Source organism: Schistocerca cancellata, chromosome 4, assembly GCF_023864275.1.
Source record: "Schistocerca cancellata isolate TAMUIC-IGC-003103 chromosome 4, iqSchCanc2.1, whole genome shotgun sequence".
Lineage (NCBI taxonomy): Eukaryota > Metazoa > Arthropoda > Insecta > Orthoptera > Acrididae > Schistocerca > Schistocerca cancellata.
The window spans coordinates 867,889,520-867,912,490 of NC_064629.1; the positions used below are offsets into that span (position 1 = coordinate 867,889,520).

The 22,971-nt window shown below is 43.6% G+C and overlaps 1 long non-coding RNA gene across 1 annotated transcript in view; it reads right to left on the reverse strand.

Annotated features, from left to right (window-relative positions):
* Window positions 1-982: 982 nt before the first annotated feature.
* Window positions 983-22,971, reverse strand: part of LOC126185009 (uncharacterized) — an 80,582-nt gene continuing 58,593 nt past the window's right edge. Inside the window, exons 3-4 of the long non-coding RNA XR_007536927.1 lie at window positions 5,054-5,276; window positions 983-2,069 (exon numbers count right to left, since the gene is read on the reverse strand). This is a non-coding gene — a long non-coding RNA (uncharacterized LOC126185009). The remainder of the gene's footprint in view (window positions 2,070-5,053; window positions 5,277-22,971) is intronic.

Below are 22,971 nucleotides of genomic sequence, written 5' to 3' on the forward strand. Positions count from 1 at the left end.
ATCTATCTATCTATCTATCTATCTAAGCTAATATAACTCACTATGATTTCAAATTGGATATCACTGAGGTCAGGAATACACACAGACACAAAACACAGAAAGACTACTGCTAAAACAACGTTCTACTGATTTCACTTAGACAAACTTTGGGAATGCGGCTTACCCTTACAAGAATTATTTCCAGAACACTCTAGCAATCTATTATTTAATACTGTTGGGATTCCAGGCTTTCTCAATGTGATCGTGAAAAAATGGCTAGGAATAACAGGAAAAGAAAGAGCTGTGAGATTTACACCTGTTCCATATGTCTGGACATTAATAAAGATGCTCAGTGGTCTTCACTCAAAGAGACAGTCAAGAAAGGATAGTGAGGTACTTTTGTGGCAAGTCTCAAACTGCAAATATTTCGCTTCAGAATGAAGATACAGAGGAGGGAAGATAAAATAAAACCTCCCACATTCTCTGAATATTGTGTGTTAATTGTATGAAATAGCTATGCCTTGTACATAAATTATTAGTGCACATTTACAATTATGTTTTATGTGTACACTGTATTTAAAATTGTCAGTTTCGGTTATTAGGTGTAATCTGTATGTCACGAATAATGCATGAGCCCTACATGAAGAATGGTATGCTGTTCTCATCAGTACAACTTTATCAATTCACCTCAGCATTTAAAGAGAATTTAAAAATTGACAGTACTACATTTCATAACCCATGAAAGAAGAGATATACTTGAGAAATATATAGAATTTATCTTTTTATTTTTCTGTTATGATTTTTCTAAATTCTGATACTAATGAATTTACAGATATGTGAATAAGAATTTTCGCTCTGTTAGTAGACCAACGTGGGGCAGGGTGGGGAGGGGGGGGGGGGGAGGGAAAGGGAAACCAATGTTTTCAAAATTGTTCCAATAGGAAAACTGTGTGATTGGAGTACAATTTTTTGAGAGATACAAAATGCAAATGTAATTATCTAGCAAAAATGCATCAACATACCCATGTCAAACAAAACAATAAACAATATAAACAGCCACCAAATTGTTGTAAGGACATATTTTGCATGCAGAATAGCTTGAACTGCATATAAATCCTAAATACTGCAGGTGGTTGATGGAACTTCATGCAGTTCCCCACAAAGAAATTATTACAGTTCTTTGAGGTGTGCTGGAAGGGTGTAAGTGGCTTTTAACAGCTTTTTCAATAAAGACCACAACCATTCAAAAATATTGCAATATGGTGAGTGCTGAGCCCAGGAAAATTGTGTTACTTCATACACTTGCTCATCCAAACAAGTTTTGATAAACCTGGATGAACAAGCACCACAGTGTTGGAAATGCCAGTCCCAAGCTGGAAAAAATGTTTTTGCCATTGAATAAACTAGATATATACATCACAGATAATCTAAATGTGTTTCATTTCCTTTCAATGCAACCATAAGATATCTTTTTAAACCATAATGTGACCTCTAAGTCATTAGATAACTGCCACCACACTTCACAGTTGGTAGAGGAGTGTAGATTGAACACAACCTCTGGTTTTCTCCTTAAATCTACATGTACTGTAGTGGGGTATGGGGTAAAAGAAAGCTTGGTGGACTACATCGAATGTTTCCACTGAATGGTAGCCCAGGTTCTGTGCTCCTTGAACTATACTCCAACATTAATGTTCATCTGGTTTACAATAGATTTGGAACAAGCAGCTCTGCCATGAATGATGTCTGTGTGCTGTTGTACAGCTTTTGTGGACAATGCATTTTCTGGATGCATATTAAGCTTGGCAATTACTATCATGACAATAATCTTAAAACAGTTAGTAATCTTCTCTAATGCTCTCCCATCTCTGTCATTAATTTTGAGTTTTCTTCTACTCTATCATGACACTAAACATAACAGTTCTATGTAATCCTAGTAGATTTACACTGATTCAGGATGCACCAAGTAAGCTGACACTGACAATTCATTAGCTCCCACTGGAAGTCTGCAAGGTCCGACACAACAGTAGATTGCCAACACCACAGTGACCTCAGAATGCTCCTCAGGATGCTGTAGCACATGGTTGAAATGCCTGCAGGCAAAAAAGACGGAAGATTACAGTTTAATTTTCTGTCAGCATTGAGGTCATTAAAGAGACTGCAGCCATAGCCTCAAGAAAAGTGAAGGAGGAAGCGCCATGGGGACCAATCCAGGGTCCACTACAGTTCTCCCTGTATGTTAATGACATCTCATTGGTTCTGTCCTACTGTAAATTTCATTTTTTGCCCACATCCTCCAGCTTTACTTACGATGCAAACCTGGAGGTATCAAGACTGCTGTTTTCCACATGAATGGTGATCTGTATTCAGTATTCACAAAGGCACAGACCCTTGGACTTAAACTACACTCCTGGAAATTGAAATAAGAACACCGTGAATTCATTGTCCCAAGAAGGGCAAACTTTATTGACACATTCCTGGGGTCAGATACATCACATGATCACACTGACAGAACCACAGGCACATAGACACAGGCAACAGAGCATGCACAATGTCGGCAGTAGTACAGTGTATATCCACCTTTCGCAGCAATGCAGGCTGCTATTCTCCCATGGAGACGATTGTAGAGATGCTGTATGTAGTCCTGTGGAACGGCTTGCCATGCCATTTCCACCTGGCGCCTCAGTTGGACCAGCGTTCGTGCTGGACGTGCAGACCGCGTGAGACGACGCTTCATCCAGTCCCAAACATGCTCAATGGGGGACAGATCCGGAGATCTTGCTGGCCAGGGTAGTTGACTTACACCTTCTAGAGCACGTTGGGTGGCACGGGATACATGCGGACGTGCATTGTCCTGTTGGAACAGCAAGTTCCCTTGCCGGTCTAGGAATGGTAGAACGATGGGTTCGATGACGGTTTGCATGTACCGTGCACTATTCAGTGTCCCCTCGATGATCACCAGTGGTGTACGGCCAGTGTAGGAGATCGCTCGCCACACCATGATGCCGGGTGTTGGCCCTGTGTGCCTCGGTCGTATGCAGTCCTGATTGTGGCGCTCACCTGCACGGCGCCAAACACGCATACGACCATCATTGGCACCAAGGCAGAAGCGACTCTCATCGCTGAAGACGACACGTTTCCATTCGTCCCTCCATTCACGCCTGTCGCGACACCACTGGAGGCGGGCTGCACGATGTTGGGGCGTGAGCGGAAGACGGCCTAACGGTGTGCGGGACCGTAGCCCAGCTTCATGGAGACGGTTGCGAATGGTCCTCGCCGATACCCCAGGAGCAACAGTGTCCCTAATTTGCTGGGAAGTGGCGGTGCTGTCCCCTACGGCACTGCGTAGGATCCTACGGTCTTGGCGTGCATCCGTGCGTCGCTGCGGTCCGGTCCCAGGTCGACGGGCACGTGCACCTTCCGCCGACCACTGGCGACAGCATCGATGTACTGTGGAGACCTCACGCCCCACGTGTTGAGCAATTCGGTGGTACGTCCACCCGGCCTCCCGCATGCCCACTATACGCCCTCGCTCAAAGTCCGTCAACTGCACATACGGTTCACGTCCACGCTGTCGCGGCATGCTACCAGTGTTAAAGACTGCGATGGAGCTCCGTATGCCACGGCAAACTGGCTGACACTGACGGCGGTGGTGCACAAATGCTGCGCAGCTAGCGCCATTCGACGGCCAACACCGCGGTTCCTGGTGTGTCCGCTGTGCCGTGCGTGTGATCATTGCCTGTACAGCCCTCTCGCAGTGTCCGGAGCAAGTATGGTGGGTCTGACACACCGGTGTCAATGTGTTCTTTTTTCCATTTCCAGGAGTGTATATACAAAGAAGTCACAAATAATTTTAGTATCCCATCAAAAATGATTTCGTTCTGAATTCTGTGAAAAACTGCCTTCTACGCTTCTTGATGGACTCCCGTGACCATATCAGAAAATCATTAAGAACTTGAGAGTACCTTTGGATTAGCACTTACACTGGGCGGGGAATACTGTCCCCATGTGCAAGAAGATTTCCACCTGCCTGTTTAAAGGAACAGCCACAGCATCTGACTAGTGTGTTTCAGTGTTGGAAGGTGACAATTTAGTTGTGATGTGGTGAACTCAATGAAAGATAGTGGTACAAGATAAATCTACAGTGTATTCCAAAGGCTATGTGCGTTATTAGTAACATTTACTCCATATCTAATACAAATCATTACGGCAGTGTGTGAACACTGCTATATGATTGGTTCAACTATTTCTAATTTTGATACCAGTCCACTCAGTAACAGCCCTATATTTAACATTTTTCTTTTAAAATGCCTAAATCTGTAAAGCAATTCAGAAAATCTCTGTTACATAAAAGACAAATTTGCAATGAGCAGATTAATGCACATTATTTTTTTTATGTAATGATTTATGTATCCTGGCAACATTAGGGGCATGAGGCCCTCTCTTACATCTAACCAGGCATTCTACATATTTTACATTATGTTCACAAAATGACACAGATATTATAAAAAGACTTACATTTAATATTGGATACAAGACTTAGAAGTAACATCAACAGTGAAAAGCAGTAGTAGGAACACCAGCAAATAGTAGAACAACAAAAGCAGATTAAAATGCAGTAGGTTTAAACTGAGGACACAGGCAGCAATGGAGTGTAGAGGAAGAGAGAGAAGACAACTGTGACAGAAACACAAATAGTGGAGAGAGGGGGAAAGAAAGTGTCATGCTGTGGCTGAGAAATTAAAAGAGAAAGAAGCAGGGAGAAGGTGGCAATATTTTCTTTATGTTTCACAGTGTGGTTATTTTTTAGGAAAAATATTATTCAGCTTTCTCATGAATGCACTGGGAGGGCAGGGTAGCTTGGTACAGAGGTGGACACAGCAACAGAGAAGGAGTTTGCAAAAGTTTTTGATTTATGGATGGACACAGGTAGGAAACTGGATAAGTGATACCTTGTGTTTCGAATACGATGATATGATAGGTATCTGACATCTGATGAGGTACTGGAATGCATGCATAGAAAAGAGTACAGATCTGAAATGGAACAAGTATGAGTCCAATGTTGAAAGCTGCATACATTAGAAATCAAAGTACTGGCTTCTCTCCTTCCCACTACTTCTGCGAGTATGACGAGTCTGCAAACGGTGGCGCTGTGGTCAATTCTTACACATCAACTAGTTCCATTACTGAAGCACGCAGGAGTGTGTCATCAGCGGTGAGTTTTGAGTACCATCTACACTTATCTTGTTGTTGAGTTGAAAGTTGCATCGTTTGCCACTAACATGCTAATCCAGTTGTCACTGCAACAGAAGCCTGGAACTGTTTTATTAAACAAGCAACAGAGGAAAAGAGAGGTCAATAACTTATGAAAAAGATCATTCTTGCTATAAAAATAAATGTCTAATTTCTTCATTTATGTTGTTGCAAACCAATACAATTCCCATTTAATCAGCTATCAATAGAACTCAAAATTACATTATTCCACTGAAAAACTCTGTACTTACTTAGATATTGTGGTAGATAATGAAGTTTTACATATTACCCCATGCAGCTAGGAACAGCCTTTTAAAGCAACTTCTACAGTTGTGCAAAGTTACATCATCAATTGAATGACACTACTAATGCATAGTAATAATTGAAGTGCATCAGTTTGTGTATTATTTTTATCATGGTAACTTGCATTTATATGGCTAATAGCGAGTTATGTAGCATAACAATCATCACACACACACACACACACACACACACACACACACACACACACTATTGGCACTGTCCTCTTCAAATCCAGTCACTCACTGACCGTAAGGTGTGGCCGTACAGATAGCAAAACAAAAGCCAAGCCAAAGTTTACAATTTTGCATTTAAGAAATTGTTCATGCAGGAGAATGGTACAAACATACTGGAACCATGATATCACCACTGCACACAGTTCCATATGAATGACATATTAATAAGCATCCTGGCACAGAGAAACACCTGAAAGAGTTGAAGAAAAGTAAGTTGCCGGGTCCAGATGGAATCCCTATTTGGTTTTAAAAGGAGTACTCTACAACACTGGCCCCTTAATTAGCTGGCATTTATCACTAATCTCTTGACCAGTGCAAATTCCCAAGTGACTGGAAAAAAGAGCACATCTCTCCTGCATATAAGAACGGTAAAAGAGTGGATCTGCCAAACTAGAGACAATTATCCTTATTACTGGTTTGCAACAGAATTCTTGAACATATTCTGAGTTCAAATACAATAAATTTCCTTGAGTCAGGAAAACTTCTGTCCACAAATCAGCATACATTTAGAAAGCATGATGTATGTGAAGCTCATTGCCATTTTCTCACATATATCCTGCAAACCATGGATGAAGGGTAACAGGCAGATTCCATATTCCTAAATTTCCAGAAAGCATTTCACATGGTGTCCTACTGCAGACTTAATGAAGGTCTGAGCATGTGGATTATGTTCCCATATATGTGAGTAGCTTGAAGACTTAAGTAATAGAACCCAGTACATTGTCCTCAATGGGCAGTGTTCATCAGAGCAAGGTTATCGTCAGGGGTGCCACACAAAGTATGATACGACTTCTATTGTTTTCTATATACATAAATGATCTGGTGAAGACGGTGGGCAGCAATCTGTAGTTGTTTGCTTATGATACTCTTGTGTATGGGAAGGTGTTGAAGATGAGTGACTGTAGGAAGATACGAGGTGACTTAGACTACATTTGTAGTTGCTATGATGAATGACAGCTGTCTCTAAATGTAGAAAAATGTAGGTTAATGCAGATGAGTATGTAAAAAAAAAAAACACTGTAATGTCAGGACACAACATTAATTCTGTCCTGTTTGATACAGTCACGTTATTTAAATATCTGGGGGTAATGTTCCAAAGTGATATGAGATGGAACGAGCATGTGAGGATTGTGGTAGGTAAGGCCAACGGTCGACTTAGATTTATTGAGAGTATTTTAGGAAGGTATGGTTCATCTGTAAAGGAATCCACACATAGGATGCTAGTGCAACTTATTCTTGAGTACTGCTCAAGTGTTTGGGATCAGCACCAGGTCAGATTAAAGGAAGACATCAAAGCAATTCAGAGGAGGGCTGCTTGATTTCTTACCAGTAGGTTTCAACAACACACAAGTATGATGGTGGTGGTGAGATACAAAGGAATTAATGACATAAGCTGTCAGTGAGCACTGATTTATATCAATGTGGCAAGCTGAAACTTTGTGCAGGATTGGGATTTGAACTCAAGTCTCCTGCTTACTTCGTAGATGCACTGACCACTATGCCATCCAGACACAGTGGTCACCACAAAGGCATGGACTACCCTTGTACACCTTTCGTCAGACTCAAATTCTCAGCTTATAGCACATCCTACTGATATAGTGTCCCTGCTCACTGGCCTCATTACTCGCAGCATCATGCTGATTCCCATAAGACTTTGAGCTTGCTATGCATCTGCACTCAAGGGATCACTGACCATCATCACCATAATTACAGTGATAGGAAAAAAGTTCCGACATGAAAACATAATTAAAGTAATTTACTTTTGTGAATACATTTGCCTAGGTAACATATTTAAGTGAGTAACATTGCAGTATCACAGGTTAACGCAGGTGCAAATGAGATGGCTCTGAGCACTATGGGACTTATGCAAATGAGAAATGCTGCTATATTAATAACTGGCGTAGCCGTTAGAACATTAAATGCAAGCATGCATTGTGTTATACAGGTGCCAAATGTCAGTTTGAGGGATTGAGCTCCATGCCTGTAGCATTTGTCAGTCAATACTGACACTGGAGTTGTCTGATAATTTTCCATATGTGCTCTACTGGAGACAGATCTGGTGATCGAGCATGCCAGGAAAACATGTCGATACTCTGTAGAGCATTTTGGGTTACAGCAGCAATACGTGGGCGAGCGTTATCCTGTTGGAAAACAGTGGCCCACCCACCCTCCTCAGAATACTATTCACGAATGGCAGCACAACAGGTCAGGCCAGCAGACTAACACACAATTTTGCAGTCACGGTGCATAGGATAGCAACAAGAGTGCTCCTGCTCTCATACGAAACTGCACACCAGACCATAACTCCAGGTACAGGTCCAGGATGTCTAGCACACATACAGGTCGGCTGCAGGTCCTCAACTGGACTCCTCATAACCAACAAACAGGCATCACTGGTACCTACGCAGATCCAGCTTTCATCAGAAAACATAACAGACCTCCATCCTGGCCTCCAATGAGCTCTCGCTTGACACCACTGACAAATGGCAGTGGTTTGGGGTCAGTGGAATGCACACCACTTGGGGTCTGGCTTGGAGCTGTCCTTTAAGCAATCAATTTGTAACAGCTTGTTGTGTCACTGTGGTGCCAACTGCTGCTCAAATTGCTGCTTGAAATGCAGTACGATGTGCCAGAGACATATGCCGAACAACATCTAACCGTCCAGAGCCTGGCCTTCTTATGACTGTACATTCTCATGACCACTCCTGCCAGCAGTCAAGTACATAAGCTACATTCCTGCCTAGTCTTTCTGGAGTATCGCAGACGGAACATGACCTCTTCCAAATTCAGTCAGGTGCTGATAATAGCGTCTTTGTTGCCTTAAAGGCATTCTTGTCTAACATCAACTAATCGTGTCCAATCTCGAAGGTAACTAATGCTCATGAACATTACAGCATGTATTTAAAGCAAACGTGATTTGCATCCACACAGTGGCGCTACTAGCGCCACTCTTTTGTGACTGGCGCAAAATTGCAACAGACGTCATCTTTCATATGTAAAAACACACTTACTAACTGTTGTCTATGTCACACAACTTCTTCTTGGTGTTGTGATTTTGTTTCCATCGGTATATATACGTGGTGTCTGTACTTTTGGACAGGGGCGCTACATCAGTAGTGTGTGGTACAAGTAGAGAATTGTGTCTGATGAGAGGCGTGCTAGGGTAGTCTGTGTAGTTGTGGTGACCACTGTGTCAGGATGGTGCAGAGGTCAGCACATCTGCCTAGTACACAGGAGACACGGGTTCAAATCCCAGTCCAGCACATATTTTCAACTTGCCCCATTAATATGAATCAATGCTCACTGGCACGTAATGTCTTTAATTCCGTCTTGATCCATGGTGGCTGGAGGATCAAACTGGTGTCTGTTCTTATTTGAGAGAAACTGTGCTGCTTCTAGTTTTTTTTTCGGCGAGTGTCAACTTTAAGGCCGCATCAAAATCAGGCCTAATTGGAAGAAAAATTGCCTTTGGATAGGTTAAAGATACAACCTTGTTCTATTTACAGGTGGATTTTCATTACTTTCTGAGTACGCGTTTCATCACTTTTGTGTCAAATGCAAGATGCTGTGACTGAGCTTACCATTGTAGCTATTGCGACAGAGAAGACACTGGCGTTAAGCTTGAACCTTTACTAAAAATACTCCTCATATTTGTTAATTACGAGTTTGTAAAGCAACTGTGTTAGTAAGCAATAATACGAGGCTGTGGTGGAGTGTAGTTGCCCCACCAGCGCGCCACCACTGTTGTAATGTGCCATAAGCGCCTGTTCATCATCAGCAAAGAATGGGACCTTTGTAGTAGCATTCCAGTGCAGCACTACGGGAAATTGTAAATAAATGCTCAATATTCAAGTAGCTCACAATAAATGAACATTTGTAAAGCACATTTCAACAATAAATGGAAAAGTCGATTAGCTGAAATAAATTTTGCAGTAAAGAATGATGACCAAAATAACACCTACCTTAATCACTTTTGCTGCTGGCTGAGGTCTCGCTGCTATTGCAGTCGTCTACTTGTTCAGTGACGGTTCTGTTGCTATGTCAAAACAGTGAGCTCTTTGCGCATAGCCATTTTCAAGTTTGTGTACATGACTCACTGAATTCCTCCAGACACTTTGGGGAACACTATCTAGAGTGGGGCGACACAACTGTAAAGTATCATTCATTTTAACATTCTTGTTCTCCTCTGCTATTTTGTTCTTGTCGAATGCCCTTGTCCACTGATTGCAATATGGAAGGGTAATCCCAAAAGTAAGGTCTCCTATTTTTTTATAAGTACACAGACCTGTTTATTTCTACAATGGTTTACATTAGTTTACAGCTTGAACATTTAGCTATTTTTCGACATAATCACCATTTCTGTCGATCCATTATTGTAGATGCGGTGGCAGTTTTTGTATGCCCATGCCATACCAGCTTGCCACCATGCTTTTCAGAAAGTTATGAACCTCTTCTTTCACGTCATCGGAGCTGATTCGCTTTCCGACCAAATGTTCTTTTAACCTAGGGAACAGTTGATAGTCACTGGGCGCCAAGTCAGGACTATAGGGTGGGTGAGTGATTATGTTCTACTGAAACATTTGCAGGAGGGCAACGGTTTGCCGAGCGATGTGTGGGCGAGCATTGTCATGGAGAACGTGTATGTCCCTGCTCAACATTCCTCTTCTCCGGTTGTGAATTGCCCGTTTGAGTTCTTTCAGAGTCTCACAGTACCTGTCAGCGTTAATTGCAGTCCCAGTGATTCAGCTCCGATGACGAGGTGAAAGAAGAGGTTCATAACTTTCTGAACAGCATGGCGGCGAGCTGGTATAGCATGGGCATACAAAAACTGCCAGAGCGTCTACAAAAATGCATGGACAGAAATGGTGATTATGTAGAAAAATAGCTAAATGTTCAAGCTGTAAACTGATCTAAACCATTGTAGAAATAAACAGGTCTACGTACTTATAAAAAAATAGGAGACCTTACTTTTGGGATTACCCTCGTACTTTTCAAAATGTATTCCTGTACCCTGAAGTGCGGTCGCGCATGTTCCAGTAGGCCAGTTTTAGTAAATTCCTCATATGATATGGCATTAGATGGAAGCTCTACATTATTGCTTTCCATGCATTTAATAATAGAATCCTTTCTCCATTTTGTGGATGGATTTCGTGACACTGGATTTATCATTATGTGATATGGAGCCTGCTCTAAAACAATCACAGATCTGTTTGGTAATTTCTCGAGAACCTCCTAAACCACTCTTCATAGTGTTTGCCATTCATTTCAGAATGTTGATCTTCACCTCCGTTTTGCCCAATAAAACATACGCCAGCATTTTGCTCAAACCCATCTTCATTCCCATAGTGACACACCATAAACCTTTTTCCAGAACTGGATGGTGTTTGAATTCTTCCTTTCCAGCCATTCCACTCTTGAACACTTCCTCTGTGATGATAGAATACATTTTCTGATGCATAGGGCATTTTTTGCTCCTGACGACAAAACTTCCTGGAATAATCTGCTCCAAACCAACTCTCGTCAGTGTGATAAATAGTCCATCCAGTGTTGTTCAAGTGTCTTATTTCCCACAAGAACTCGTCTCTTTTTCTTGCTTCTTGCTTATTTTCCATCAGCACAGGTTTTTTTTCAACTTTTTGTATCTGGAGCCCAGTTTCTGAATAGAACACCAAATGGTTGTCTCACTCATATCAAGAAAATCTTACTATTCAGTCTTCCACTTTTCCAACACTCTTGGAAACTACTTTTCCACACAGAAGTCATAGATTTTTCTTCTTCAGTGTGAATTGAGCAGACATGCAGGATGCCTCACAGACATCTGCGCGAATCGTACTGTCGAATCAGTGAGTTTGAAAAAGGTCGCATTATTGGCAAGAGAGAATGTAATGCATACTTTCAGGAAACTGATGCTTGTGTGGGATGAAGTGTTTCAGCAGTGCAACGGGCATGTGCAGAACGGTTCACGGAAGGCCGTAGAACATGACGAGATGGGTCAGGTTGCATCAACCAGACTACCGTCCGAGACGATGGATACCTCATACAAAAAGCATTACAGGACAGATATGAGTCCTCCTTGGCTCTAGTAGAACAGTGTAACACATCGTGCACTATCAATGGGTGACAGTCCGTTGCCGTTTATTACGACATGGGTTACGTGTGCATCGCCCACTTTTTCTGCCTACCTTTGATGAATTTGGAGAAACGTGCTAGACGGTAATTCTGTATGGAACGGCGTCACTGGGGACAGGAATGACATCAGCCACTGTTTTCAGACAAATCCAAGTTCTGTTTGTCTGAAAATGATGGCCGCATTTTGGTTCGCCACAGAGGGGGAGCGGCATCACAGTGACTCCACTCACACAAGACAAACAACATTAACTTAAGCTTTATGGTGTGAGGTGCCATTTTTCAGCAAGGCAATGCACGACCGCACCTTACAGCATGAACACATACCTTCTTTTGGTCAGCCTTTTGCCCTGGCCTGCCAGTTCACCAGACTTGACGCCAATTGGAAATGTGTGAAATGACGGGTGCAGCACTGTGACCCAATGCCAAACACCACAGATGAACTTTGGAACCAGGTGAATGCAGCATGGGTGACTAAACCACAGGATGCCATTCACATCTCATATGCATCAATGCCAGCATGAGTGGAACAAGTTATCACGACTCATGGTGGACCCTGTGCCCACTAGGCAACAGGACACATGCTGAACCAAGGTGACTGGAATGGTAATCACTTCTGTAGAACATACTAGTGTACATGCCCTGTGAATATGAACGTCCTATCGCAAGTCGTTCAAAATGTTCTGTTACTTATGACCATGAGTGTATGTATCACAATTAGGCGAACTGCAGAAATCTACGCCTGCCATTACTGGGACAAAACGACTAATTGGGAAGCAACGACAATTCGACTGGAAGTTGAGTACGGTTGTATCTTTAAACTGTGCAAAGGAACCATTTCTCCTAATTGTGGTCCGACTTCTATGACTCCTAAAATTAGACACTCGCCAAAAAATGGTAGAAAAAGGACCCTACCTCTTAAATACTACCGCGTATGCCGCCCCCTTTTCAACTAAAACGTAATATTCATACACCAAATAAAAGTAGACATTTTCACGATTCCGGAAAGGCATAACACATCGATGTTCGTCATGTCATGTGACCAGAATATGAGCTCAAAGTCAGGGGTCAATCTTTATTAAATGGATAATATTAGCGGCACTGGGTACTCTTCGCCATGCACTGTATGATAGCTTGTGGAGTATTATGCAGGTGTAGAAAGTAGTACCCTGCACTATTCATACAATTTTCCCAGCACTGTTTCCATTTTACGAATCAGTCTTGTATATCTTCATCTGAGGTGGCCTCTAAAGTCTTTGACGAATTTGCTTTGCTATAATCAATACTCTGAAAATGGCGTTCTTTCAGCACTGATTTCAATTTTAGAAATAAGAAGAAATTCCAAGGATTCAGGTTTGGCGAGTAAGAAGGCTGTGGGAGGGCTGTCAGCTGATTTTTGGCACAAAACTGATGAATTGACAAGGCTAAGTGATTGGGCGCACTGCAAAGCTGCAAGAACCCTAAGCTGTCTCGCCACAGCTTTGGTCTCCTTTTGCACTTTTTTTTTCGCTTAACAGCTGCAAATCGCCTTGATGGTTACACGATTCAGTGTCCCACCTTGGGGCAACAATTCAAAATGCACAATTCGATTGAATACGAGCGTGTTGGGGTCCTTTCCAATACACTGTGATGATTGAACTTTTGTCTCAGAGTCATAGTCATAAACCTAGCTTTCTACTCCTTTTATGATCTTTTGCAAGAATGTCTCATCGTCATTGGCTTATTCAATGAGTTCCTGGCGAATATCCAATGGAATTTCTTTCTGTTGTGTCATCAAACGAGGAACAACTTTTGTTGCAACTGGACACAAGTTCAATTTTTTCGTAAAAATTTCATGGCATGACCCAGTAGAGATGTTAACCTCTTCTGCGATTTCTCTGACAGCCTATCGGCGATTCGCACACACCAGATAGTTGATTTTCTGAATGAGCGAGTCGTCAGATGTAGTGCAAGGCTTACTCGGTCGAGGATTGTTCTCAACTGACTGACGACTATACTTTTAAATCGTGAAAACTATTTGAAACATCGCGTACAACTCAGAGCATCATTCCTATAAAGTTATTTTAAAAGCTGAAACGTTTTTGTGAAAGTTTGCCCCGTTTAACACAAAATTTTATGTTATATCGTTGCTATAGAAAATTGCACATTCCAAAAATCGCCACTAGTACGTCAACATGTTGCATTCAAACAACAGTAGGCCTATCACGAAAACTAAATGAGATATCAACACTCCACAAACACATGGTTACATGTCAGTTTCGATTTGAAAGAGCGCGGGTTACTGCTAAGATTCTTGAATTCGAGCGGTAGTTTATTGAAAATGGATGCAGCAATGTACTGAACAACTTTCTGCACAAGAGTTAAGGAAGTCCCACCCAAATGCAGGTTTGATTTCTGCCGAGTATTAACTTAGTGAAAGCTGCTTATTCTTGGGAATAAGCTAATATTGTTAACAAGAAATGACAGTAAGGAATATATATATTTTGAGAGGCCAATGTCAAAATACCCAGACTCGTGAACAGGGATAGAATAGAGGTTCGTGAACTTACACGATTTATTGCCCGAACTGCCCGTTTCTGAGCCAAAAATTTCCTTTTAGAATGGGAAGAGTTACCCCAAAATATGATACCAAACGACATAAGTGAATGAAAATAAACAAAGTAGACTAATTTTCGTGTAGAACGATCACTCACTTCAGATAAGGTTCGAATAGTAACAATGGCAGCATTAAGTCTTTGAACAAGATCCTGAACGTGGGGTTTCCATGACAGTTTACTATCTACCTGAACACTTTGAAATTTGAACTGTTCAGTTTCACTAATCACATGCCCATTCTGTGAAATTAAAACATCAGGTTTTGCTGAATTGTGTGTCAGAAATTGTAAAAACGGAGTCTTACTGTGATTTAGCGTTAGCTTATTTTCTACAGGCTATGAACTTGGGTCATGAACTGCATTATTTGAAACTGGGTCAATGTTGCACACAACATCCTTTACTACCCAGCTAGTGTCATCAGCAAACAGAAATATTTTAGAGTTACCTCTAATACTAGAGGGCTCATCGTTTATATAAATAAGGAACAGGGGTGGCCCCAACACTGATCCCTGGGGTACCAACCACTTGACTGTACCCCACTCAGATGCCACATCACAGCCATTCTCAACATTGTGAATAACGACCTTTTGCTGTCTTTTTCTAAAGTAAGAGGTGAACCAATTGTGAGCTACTCCTTGTATTCTGTAATGGTCCAACTTCTGGAGCAATATTTTGTGATCAACACAATCAAACGCCTTAGTTAAATCAAAAATATGCCTTGTGTTCAAAACCTTTTTTGTTTTGTTTTAGGGTGCAAAAAACAACTGGGGTCATACGCACCCAAGTCAAAACCATAGAACACAAACACAGAGACGAGGGAAATGACTACATGTCAATACCAATGGACAATAGGAGACAGCTCAAAAAATGCACGAGGAAAAGGGCTAAAAAAAAAACAGTATACAAAAATGGAGGTCTAGAACTAAAAAGTAAACAGCATTTGCCATATTGCTTCGGTGGATAAAAAGTAAAACACGGTCGACCGCCCGCGTGTCATTAGCTAAAATGGCTAATAAATCAGATTGCAAACCCAAGCTGGAACATAAACTGGTAAAAAAGGGCACTCCAGCAGAAGTGGCACACAGTTAAAATTTGTGTGCAATGCGTACAAAGTCGTGGGGCAGCGCCACTGAGCAAATGACGATGGCTAAAAAGGCAGTGCCCAATACGCAGCCAAGTTAAAATAATCTCCTCCCAGCGGGAGGGCCGAGAGGAGGTCGTCAAAGGCGTTGGGAGAGGCTTAATAACCTGAAGCTTATTCCTGTGAAAGGAGGACCATTGGCGATTCCAAAGGGACACCACCACCTGACAGGAGAGAATATAGGTACTCGAGGGGTGAGGTACGAGGACTGCAGCCTTGGCAGCAGCCTCATTTGCTGGCAGACCGACATGACCAGGGACCCACAGAAACATAACATTGGCTCCACCAAGAGTGAGCAAGTGACAGTTTTCCTGTACCCACAGCACTAAGGGATGAGCACTGTACAGCGCACAAAGACTTTGGAGGGCGCTGAGTGAGTCTGAGCAGATGACACAATTGGAAAGGCTGTGTCACCGGATGTACTCTGTGGCCTGATAGAAGGTGAAAAGCTCAGCTGTAAATACTGAGGAATGTGCCGGGAGCCGATATCGAAAGACATGGGTGCCAATGGTGAAGGCACACCCGACCCCACAGTCAGTCTGAGAGCCATCCGTTTATATAAAGGACTATCGCTAAGGTCCATGCAAAGATTGTGAAACTGAAGCCGATAGACCGAGGCTGAAGCAGTGTCCTTAGGAAGCGAATGAAGGCCACAGTTAACACAGGCCGCTTCATGAAGCCACGGTGGTGAAGGGTTCACACCTACTGGGAAAGTTGCAGGTAGCATGAAGTTAAGCCGCCGTAGCAAGTGGCGAAAGCAGACACCAGGAAGTAACAGTGAAGAGGGACGGGCCCTATACTGACAATCAAAGGAATCATCAAAGAAGAAGGTGTAGGAGGGGTGGCCACGCATGGCAGACAAACGGCATGCATACCTGCTGATGAGAAAGTCATGGTGGTAGGACAGCAGTAGTTCAGCAGCTTCAGCACACACTCTCAACCGGGATGGCATAAAAGGCACCCATGGTCAAACGGATGCCATGATGGTGGATAGTATGGAGACAGCGTAAAAACGGATGGGCGTGCAGATGCATAAACAAAGCACCCATAGTCGAGTTTCGAACGGACAAGGGAGCGGTACAAACAGAAGAGGGTAGTTCGATCGGCACCCTCAGAAGTATCATTGAAGACACGTAGGACATTGAGGGACTGCGTTCAGCAGGCTGCCAGGTAAGAGACATGGGAGGACTAAGAGAGTTTCCTATCGAGCATGAACCCCAGGAATTTCGTAGTTTCAACAAACAGGACAACAGGCCCAAGAAGTAGAGTTGGTGGGAGAAACCATTTGCGCAGCCAGAAATTCATACAGACGCTTTTGGCAGTGGAAAAGTGAAAGCCATTGGCGATGCTACAGGAGTGAAAACGTTCAAGACAGGGATGAAGACGCTGCTCAGTGAGACAGGTCCGTGGAGAATTGCAATAGATGGCATAATCATCGACAAAAAGGGAGCCGGAGATGTCCAGCGGGAGACAGGCCATTATAGGGTTAATGGCGATAGCAAAGAGGATGACGCTCAGGACGGAACCCTGAGGCACACCATTTTCCTGAATAAAGGTGTTCGACAAGGCAGAACCCACACACACCTTGAAAACTCGGTCTTGTAAAAATGCCTGAGAAAAACAGGGCAGGCGCCCACGGAAGCCCCACGTGTGAAGAGTACGGAGGATACTTGTTCTCCAGCAGGTGTCGTAGGCCTTCTCCAAATCGAAAAACACAGCCATAGTCTGGGATTTCCGCAGAAAAAAATTCATGACATGGGTGGACAACCTAACGAGTTGGTCAACTTCAGAACGCCGTGTGAGAAATCCACACTGTGCATTTGTGAGTAATGGTGACACTCGAGCCACCACACCAGCCGGGCATGAATCATATGTTCCATCACTCAGCAAACACAGCCGGTAAGAGAGATGGGACGGTAGCTAGAAGGAAGGTTTCTGTCCTTACCGGGCTTAGTTATGGCTATGACGGTGGCTTCACACCAGCGTCCAGGACATGTGCCCTCAGCCCAGATGCAGTTGTATGTTTTAAGCAGAAAGTACTTGCCTGCAACAGAGAGATGCTGCAACATATGAATGTGGATGGCGTCTGGCCCTGGGGCAGAGGACCAAGATGAACTGAGAGCATGATCTAGCTCCCTCATAGTGAAGGTGGCATTGTAGCACTCACGATTCAGAGAAGAGAAGGGTATTTCCGATGGATGAAGGCAGGGTGATAGTGGGAAGAGCTCGAAACTTCCGCAAAATGGCGGCCCAAGGTGTTGGGAGATAGCAATGGGATCCACGATGACATCGGCACCTACTGTCAGGCCGGAAATGGGGCAATGGATCTTGGTTCCAGAGAGCCATCGGAGGTTGGCCCACATGACAAAGTAACGTGTGGAACTGTTACAAGAACTAGTGAATGAAATCCAACTAGCTCTTTTGCTATTCCGAAGAACTCTACAATACTTTGCACACATCTGTTTATAATGAATGCTGTTTCGCAGTGTAGGGTGGCTGTTAAAAACGCGGAGAGCACGTCTCCACGTGCGAATTGCGTCATGGCATGCCTCAGTCGACCAAGGGACTGGGACACAATGTGATAAAGAGGAAGTGTGAGGAATGCAACGTTCTGCAGCAGAAAGGATAACGTTGGTGAGATAGTCCACCTGGTCATCACAGCTAGGGAAATCTTGTTCTGCGAAGGTCGCCAGAGAGGAGTAAAGCTGCCAGTCAGCATTGGTAAGCTGTCATTTGGGCATGCAGGTGAATGGGGTAAGAGTCAGCAGATGGAGACCACACGGCAAATGGTCGCTCCAGTAGGTGTCAGAAAGAACAGACCAATCAAGAAGATGGGCAAGCTGGACAGTGCTAAAGGATAGGTCGAAATGGGAACAGGTGTGCGAGGTGTCAGAAAGGAAAGTGGGTGCTCCTGTGTTAAGGAAGAAGGAGTTAAGCTGGTTAGGGTCAGCCAAGAGGGCACCTCTCTGGCAGGTCCTGGGAGAACCCCAATGGAGATGGTGCACATTAAAGTCACCGAGTAGCAAAAAGGGGGGAGGTAGCTGCCCAATAAGCTGAAGGAAGTCTGCCCTGGTGACATCTAAGGACGGAGGGTACATAAATGATACAGAGGGAGAACGTCAGGTGGGGAAGGAAAAGGCAAACTGCAACATCTTGAAGATGGATAGTCAGGGAGATGGGTTGACTATGAAGGTCATCCCATATGAGCAGCATGACACCCCCATGAGATGGAATGCCGACTTCAGGGGAAAGGTCAAAACGAATCAGTAATTAATGTGGAAGCTCAAAGCGGTCTTGAGGGCCTGAAGGTAGGGTACAAGGGGATGCTGCAATGCCAGAAGCAGCCGTAAATCCTCTTTGTGGGACCAAAGGCCGTGAACATTCCATTGGAGGACAGTCATGAGGAGGAAGAGATGTAGGGGTGTCAACTCGGTGGCCACCGATGGACAGCCAGTCTGGAGTTGCTACTACAGGGCACAGAAGCAGAAGAATCCTGCTCCATGGGGTCCACAAGAGCATCGGCGTGCTTGTGCAGTCGGTCTGTGGAGTACAACAGCGAAAACAGGTTGGTGGTGTGCACCAGCGAGACAGGGGCCAGCTGGGCTAAGTGACCACGCTGCTACACTGTCAGGCAGGATCTTCAAGTAGGCGAAGGAGAAGACTGTTTGCCTTTAGTGGACTTTTTCGAGCACTTCTGGTTGGAGGAAGACTTGGGTGTTGTTTGGCTGGAGGGACGGAGGAATTCTTCTCGGGAATACTCCTTCTGTGCTTTCCTGCCTGCCGGTCGTGTAGCGGGTAGCTTCGCCCCTTTAGGTGAGAGTTTAACAGTTTGTTTCTCTGAGGGACAGGGAGTCGGCAAAGCTACCTTGACACTGGGTGACTTCACAACCTCAGAGCCAAATTTGAGGTTGCATGTCATCATAGCCATGTCCTCCATGGAGCGAGGTGTAACAAGAACAGAACTATAGGTGTCAGACAGAAGAGCACAGGGTTTGCAACTAGCTAGTAACTTGCGAGCTACTGGGTAAGGCACTTTTTCCTTTACCCGAATCTCTCGAACAGCCCGCTCATCTAGATACAATCCTGGGAGGAGGCGGTATGGCCACCATTGCAGTTGATACAGTGGGGATAAGGAGCCGGACATTTGCCCTCGCGTGCATCCCTGCCACAGGTTACGCATTTGGCTGGGTGTGGACAAGATGTTCGAGTGTGGTTGAAATGATGACACTGGTAGCAGTGCATTAGATTCGGAATGTATGGCCGGATTGTGGTGATTTCATAGCCTGCTTTAATCTTGGAAGGCAGTACCACCCCATCAAAGGTGAGGAAAAGAGTGCGGGTGGGTACCAAGGAGGAAACGACCTTTTTCATTGCACAATGGACAGTAATGACACCCTGATCATAGAGGCATGAGTGTATTTCAGCCTCAGTTAGACCGTCAAGAAGCTTGGTGTAAATTACACCATGCGAAGAATTCGAAGTTCTATGTGCCTCGACACTAACAAGGTAGACATGGAGAAGTGAGGCAGCAAGCAGTTGTTGTGCTTGAGAGTCAGAAGCCTTCTCCAAAAGCAAAGTGCCACTCTGTAAATGAGAGCAGGATTTCACAGGGTCAGCAATGGCATCAATACCTTTCTGAATAATAAACGGATTGATGATTGACTCATCGCGAGGAAATTACCCATGATTGCCAGTGTCTCCGATGATGTGCTCCTTCCAACTGGGGGCCCCCTTCACAAGAGGGCAAACCCACCTTAGGTGATCAGGTCACACCTCCTGAACACCTGACAGAGGGACCAACTGGTAAGTCAGGAAGGTTACAGCTCAGGCAATCACCCCTCCCTGGGCCTGGCCTGGACCGGTGGTATGTGCAAACCCTACCTGTCGACCCGGGGCTGGGAATTATGTGTTACCCAGTCATCTTTTACGTGTCAGATGCATGGGCTGGCCTTCAGGAATGCACAGGGAGGAAGAAGAAAAAAAGAGGATCCTCAAATGCCGAAACGGAGGAACGAGAGGAGAAGGGAAACAGAGAAAAGAAAATGGAGCCAAAAAGACAGCTGAGACAGTTAACAGGTCAGCAACAGAATGCAGAACATTCCCAATAATACCCCAGACATGTTACCCCAGGGAGGGGAAAAAGAGTAGCAAAAGGATAGAAATACAGCATGGAAGGGAAAAAGCGCTGCAAAGGCTGAGGCCCCCTGGTAGCCAAGCATGAACCTGCTAAAGAGTGGCGAGCCCCCTGGGGGGTCGAAACCTTTTGATTATCCCGACTTCTAAAGCCGAACTGTATATTTGACAGGAAATTGTGTGATATAAAATGATCAATTATCCTTACATACACACACTTTTCAATAACTTTAGCAAACACTGATGGCATAGAAATTGGTTGCAAATTGTCTATATTATCCTTTTCTCCCTTTTTATAAAGCGGCTTTACTACTGAGTACTTTAATCCTTTAGGAAACTGAACCTTCCTAAAGGAAAAATTACAAATATGGCTAAATACAGGGCTAACATGTGCAGCACAGTACTTTAATATTCTGCTAGGCACTCCATCATACCTATGAGAGTCCTTAGTCTTCAGTGATTTAATTATTGGCCCAATCTCCCCCTTGTCTGTATCACAGAGGAGTATTTCAGACATCAATCTCAGAAAGGCATTTGCCATGAAAGTTATATGAGTCCCTGTACAAATTAAATTTTTATTTAATTCACCAGCAATGCTCAGAAAATGTTTGTTAAATACGGTACATATATCTGATTTATCAGTAACAGAAATATTTTCACTACGACCTGTCAGGTTAGCCGAGAGTGCTAATGCACTGCTTCCTGGATTTGGATAGTCGTGCTGACCCCAGATCGAATGTGCCTGGCGGACTAATGACGAGGGCTGGTGTGCTGGCCAGCCTGGATGTGGTTTTTAAGTGGTTTTCCACATCCTACTATGTGAATACTGGGCTGGTCCCCATGTCCTGCCTCAGTTACACGACTCGGAGACATTTGAAATATATTGACACTATTTCATGGATTACACTAGACGCAGACAGCTAGGGTACACTGATTCCATCCTGGGGGGTACGGGGTGGCGGCAGGAAGGGCATCTGGCCACTCCTTCAATTAACCATGCCAAATCTGATCGTAACTATGCTGACCCTGTGAAAACTGTAGAATAAGGCACAAGCAAAAGAAGTAGAAATATTTTTACAATGAACTGACGTTATATCATCAACCTTGTGCTGCTGACCAGACACGCACTTCACAACTGACCATATGGTTTTAATTTTATCCTGTGAATTAGCTATTCTATTTGCATACCACATACTCTTTGCCTTCCTAATAACATTTTTAAGCACCTTACAATACTGTTTGTAATGGGCTACTGTAGCTGGATTGTGACTATTTCTAACATTTTGATATAATTACCGCTTTGTTCTACATGGTATCCTTATCCCACTAGTCAGCCACCCGGGCTGCCTATTACTGCCAGTACACCATTTAAAACATTCTAATGGAAAGCAACTCTCAAAGAGCATGAGAAATGTGTTAATGAAAGCATTACATTTATCATCTATGCTATCAGCACTATAAACATCCTGCCACTCTTGTTCCTTGACAAGGTTTAAAAAACTCTCTATTGCTGTTGGATTAACTTTCCTACATCGTTTGTAATTATATGTGACATTTGTTTTGAGTACCAAAGCCTTTTAGTGTTAAAATTTGTGCATCATGGTCTGTAAGGCCATTCACGCTTTTACTGACAGAATGGCCATCTAGTAATGAAGAAAGAATGAAAATATTGCCTATGGCTGTGCTACTGTTCCCCTGCACCCAAGTTGGAGAAAACACAGTCTGCATCAGATCATATGAATTTAGGAGCTCTACCAACATTCTTTTTCTTGCTCCATCATATACAATATTTATATTAAAGTCACCACATATAACTAATTTCTGGTTCTTCCTACAAAGTGAATCAAGAACCCTCTCTAGCTTGAGCAGAAATGCTCTGAAGTCAGAGTCAGGGGACCTATAAACAACAATAATTAGAAGTTTAGTTTCAACTGCTCCTGCACAACATTCAAATATCTGTTCAGTGCAGTGCCGTGATATGTCTATGGACTCAAATGGAATACTGGTTTTTACGTACGTAGCCATTTCCCCACCACGCAAGGAACTACGGGGTGTGGTCCACCTACTCCTGGACTGTGTTGCAGTGTTCAAACACAGCAACCTGGGTGAACAGTGTCGAGTTAGCCCAGCTGACCATCCATTTCGGCGACTTCTGTCCAAGTAATGCTCCATCCAGCAGGTAGATCCACAGTGGCAAATGATTACTGGAAT